This window comes from Cebus imitator, unplaced genomic scaffold, assembly GCF_001604975.1.
Source record: "Cebus imitator isolate Cc_AM_T3 unplaced genomic scaffold, Cebus_imitator-1.0 Scaffold272, whole genome shotgun sequence".
Taxonomy (NCBI): domain Eukaryota; kingdom Metazoa; phylum Chordata; class Mammalia; order Primates; family Cebidae; genus Cebus; species Cebus imitator.
The window spans coordinates 2,801,065-2,806,648 of record NW_016107587.1 but is presented as its reverse complement, the minus strand read 5'-3'; positions in this window follow the sequence as shown (position 1 = coordinate 2,806,648).

Here is a 5,584-nt window from a genome sequence, read left to right as displayed (position 1 = left end):
CTTCATTTTCGTGTCGAGATCGATGGCCTTTCTTTCCTTCTTGGCAGGCTGAGGCGTAGACAAAGACAATTTCCTCTTGGTAGACATCTTGGGAGGGGTTTGATGAAAAATATCCAAGACACAAAACACAAATTGCTGTACCGAGTCTGGGATAACAGTTGAAATGGTGCACGCGGAGATGGTAGTGCTGCCGGAAGCTGGTCCGCACTGTCGTATGCCCAGCTGGGCAACGTTTGCGCTGCCAGACGCGGAGCAGTCGTGGCTAGCGATTGTGGTCGTTAAGTCGAATGGTCATAAGTTGCATAGGTCGTAAGTCGATCAATACCTGTAATTTCCAAATGTGTGAGATTGGCATACCAGAAATAACTGGAATACCAGCAGGAAAAAGTAGAGAACAGAGTAGGAATAAAAAATTTAACTATAATGCCAAGAATTTTCATTAATTTTTTTTTTGAGACAAGGTCTCACTCTGTTACCCGGGCCGTAGTACTATGGAACAACCATAGCTCACTGCACTCTTGAACTCCTAGGCTCTGACAATCTTCCCATCTCAGCCTCCCTAGCAGGTCCAACTACAGGTGATCACCACCATGTCTCCCTAATTGTTTTATTTTTTCAGATGGGGTCTCACTGTGTTGCCCAGACGAGTCTCAAACTCCTGGCCTTAAGTGATTCTCCCATCTTGGGATTACAGGCATGAGCCACTGTGCCCTGCCAAGAAAAATCCAGAGTTATGACAGACATCAAACCACAGCTGGAGCTAACTCAGAAAGTATCAAACAGATTAAATACTGAAAACCTTCACCTAGAAATATCATAATAAAACTACACAAAATCAAAGACAAAGAAAATAAATCTCAAAAGAAGCCAGAAAAAATTAAATACCCTATCTATAGAGGAACAAAGAAAATAATTATAGTAGATTTTCTGTCAAAATCCATGCAAGAAAGAGTAATAGTGTCAAACATTTAAAATGTTGAAATAAAAAAATTCAACCTAGAATTTTGTACCTATTTACACTAGAATAGAATAATTCCCCACTAAACATAGTGACCCACCAACTCCACATGAGCACCCCCATGTTTCTATACCTTTATAATCCTCCTAACACTTTTGTTACGGGTGAAAAGTTAACAAAAATATATTTGGTTTTGTTTTTATTTAGTTAATTATGAATAAGGCTGAGTATCTTTTCACATGTATGTAAGCTATCCATGTGCCTTTTTCCATTAAGCTCTTTGTGAGTTTCTATATCTATTTTGCTTTAAAATGTTTTCCCATGCTGATTATTTGTGTAAGTGTACATATAAGCATATTTAAAATTTAGGTTTTTAGTGTTTATATTATGAAGCATTTTAGCATGCAAAACTTTATATACCTTCACTGTCTAATATGGTAACCTCAAGCCATGCATGACTACTGAGCACTTGAAATATGGGTAGCTTAAAACCACATGGGCTGTGAGTGTGAAATAAACAACAGATATCAAAAAACTAATATGAATAAAAGAAATGTAATATACTGTATAATTACTAATTCTATATTGATTAGATGGCAAAATGATAATATTTAATATACTGAGTCAAATAAACTACATTACTAAAATTAATTTTATTTTCAAATATTTAATTGACAAAAATTGTATATATTCAAGGTATATACCACGTGATAATTTGATATCCATATATATTGTGCACTGATTACCACTGCCAAATTAACTAATACAGCCATCATCACCCATTCTTACCATTACTTTTAGCTTTTTAAACATGGGAATTAAATCATTTACAATTACATATGGTCCACATTACATTTCTATTGGATAACTCTATGCTTACCATTTAATTTATAAATTTTAATTTTCTATGAAATTTATTTCATATCACTGTAGAATGCTTAGAAAACATTAAGCAGGATAAATGTCAAAATGTCTACACCTAACCATATCATATTCAAACCATGAAAAATCAAAGATAAAGAAATCTTCAAAGGAGCCAGAGGAAAAAAAAATCTCATCTATATAGGAATGGGGTAAAAATTATATCTGTCTTTTTCTCAAAAATAATACAAGCAAGAAGAGAATGCAATACAACATTTAAGGTGTTGAGAGAAAATAATCACCAATCTAAAATTCTATATCCAGTAAAATTATCTTTCAAAAGTGAAGAAGAAATAAAGACTTTTTCGGACAATCAAAACTTAAGGGAATTTATTGCCAATAGAGCTTTCCTGAGAGATATGTTAAAGAGAATTATTTGGAGTAAAGGAAAATTTTATAGGTCAGAAAATCAGATCTACATAAAGAAGGAAGGGTATTGGGGAAGGAATAAGCAAAAGTAAAATCATAAAAGTTTGCCTTTTAAAATTGTTAATCTGACAGATAATATTTTGTTACAGTAATAGTAGCAACAATGCATCCATTGATTATAGTTGAAGAATAAATAAAATTAATGACAGCAATGTTACAAGAGACAAGCAAGAGATATTAGGAAAGCTTATTATAGAAACTTGCACCATGCAGGAAGTAGTATAGTGTTATTTGAAGATGGAGCTGGATTAGTTGTAAATATGTATTGCAATTACTGGGGCAACCACTAAAAGGACGGGTGGAGGGGATAGGTATAATTGATGTGCGAAGAAGGGAAAGAAAATGAAGTCATATAAAATGCCCAATTAAAACCAGAGAAAGCAGAAACAGAAACAAAGAAAGTCAATAGAAAAGAGTAACAAATAAGGTAGATATTAATTCAACTACATCAGTAATCAGCTTAAATGCCAGTGGTCTAAATATACAGTCAAAAGACAGAGACTGCCAGAGTGAAACGACAACCAACTATATGTCATCTACACGAACTCAACTTTAAATATAAAAATACATATAGATTGAAAGTAAGGGCACCAAGGAAGATACATCATGCTAACACCAATCAAATGAAAGCTGGAGTTGTTATTTTGATGTCAGACAGAGCTGATATTACAGCAAGGAAAATTACCAGGGATAAGGAAGGGCATCACAAAATGATAAACAAGTCAAGTCTCCAAGGAGACATAACAATCCTTAATGTGTATGTACCTTACAATAGAGTGTCAACACATGAGGCAAGACGTGAAACAACTTCAGAGGGAAACGGATAAATTCGCCATTACTCTTGGAGAATTCAACACGTCTCTATCCATTAGACCAGCAGGCAAAAAATCAGTAAGGCCATAGTTGAACTCAACATTATCATTAATCAACTCACTTTAATTAACATGTATAAAATTATTATGCACATTGTCTTCAAGCCTGCATGAAATACTAACCAAGATAAACTGTATTCTGAAAAAAAAAAACAAAAACAAAACAAAAAAAAAACACCACTTAACAAATTTAAAAGAATAGAAATCAAATAATGTTTGCTCTCAGGCCACAGTGGAATTAAACTAGAAATCAACAATAGGAAGATAGTGGAAAATCCCAACTTGGAAGTTAAATGACACATTTCTAGGAAACACATGGGAAATTTCAAGGGAAATTGAAAATACTTTGAAATAAATAAAAATACAACTTACCAAAATTCATGGAAGACAGTGAAAGCAGTGAAAAATTTATAGTACTGAATGCATAGAAAGGAGAAAATCTAAAATCAATAACCTAAGTTTCCACTTAGGAAAATAGAAAAAGAAGAGCAAATTAAATTTTAAGTAAGCAGAAGAAAACAAATAATAAAAATTAAAGCAGAAATCAATAAAACGGAAAACAGGATACTAATTTTAAAAATCAGTGAAACCAAAAGTTGGCTCTTTAAAAAATTCAATAAAATTATTAACACTCTAGCCAAGAGAAGTAACAAATTACTAATATCAGAAATGAAAGAAGTCATCACCACAGATTCTGTGGATATTAAAAGAATAATAAATAGCTACTCAGGAGACAGAGGCAAGAGAATCACTTGAACCTGGGAGGCAGAGGTTGCAGTAAACCATGATCACACCATTGCACTCTAGCTTGGGCAACAGAGTGATACTGTCTCAAAAAATAATAATAATAAAATATTATAAACTATTTTATGCTTACCAAAAACCTAGATGAAACTGAATATTTTTTGAAAGACACAATCTGCCAAAATTCACACAAGAAGAAATAGATAATCTGAATATATATATATATATATATATATATATATATATACACATTTAATTGAATCAGTTTCAGCAAAGAATAATTGGATTTTGAGAAAAAAACAAAATATCATTTACATTGGCACCCCAAAAGTAAAACAGCTATAAATTTAACAAAGTATTTATAAGATCTATCTGAGGAGAACTATGAAACTCCGATGAAAGAAATCAAAGAACTAAATAAATGAAAATATGATCAATTTCTGGAAAGACTCAGCATTAGTAAGATGTCAGCTTTTCTCAACTCGACCTATAGATTCAATGCCATCCCAATCAAACTCCCAGAAATTTATTTTGATGATACAGGCAAACTTGTTCTAAAGTTTATTTGAAGAGGCAAAAGACCAGGAATGAATAGCCAACACAATAACGAAGCTATGGTAATCAAGACAGTGTGGCATAAGACAAATAGATTAATGGAACAGAATAGAGAGACCAGAGGTAGAACCACAAAGATGAAATCAACTGATCTTTGATGAAAAAGAAAAGACAATACAGTGGAGAAAGGATTATTTTTCAACAAATGATGCTAGAACAACTAGACACCCACATATAGAAAGTGAACCTAGACATTGAACTTACATCCTTAATTCAGAGTCATGGGCCCAAATGCAAAATGCAAAATTTTGAAACCTATAGAAGATAACATAAAAAAAATTAGAAGACCTTAGGCTTGATCATGATTTTTAACTATACACAAAAAACATGATCTATGAAATAAATAATTTATAAACTGGACTTCATTAAAATCATAAAAAATTTTTCCACAAAAGACAATATTGGGAGAATAAAAACATAAGCCATAGACTAGGAGAATATATTTGCAAATACATTTCTTGTATCTCATAAATAATTCATACAATTCAAATTCTGTTTTTAAAAAAACTCTTAAAATTCAACAAGGAGCAAAAGAAAATTGAATATATTTGAAAAGACATCTCACAAAAGAAGATACATAGATGACAAATAAGAATGTGAAAAGATGCTCAGTATCATATGTCATTCGAGAATTGCAAATTAAAACAATGACAGGTGGGCATGTGGTTAAAATAAAAAACCCTAACACTCTCAACTGCCGTTGAGAATGGGAAATAAGAGCAAATGCTGGTGGGAATGCAAAATGGTACCACCATTTTTAAAGGCCATTTATCTATTTCTTGCAAAACTAAATATATTTTGCCATGTGATCCAGAAATTGCACCCCTTGTTATTCACCAAAATCAGTTGAAAATGTATGTCCACACAATAACCTATACACAGATATCTGTAACAGCTTTATTCATAATTGCCAAAATTTGGAAGCATCTTAGATATCTTTCCATAGGAAAGTAGGTAAATTATCTGGAACATCTAAATAATGGAATACTATTTAGGGCTAAAAAGAAATGAGCCATCAAGCCATGGGAGGATGTATAGAAAAATT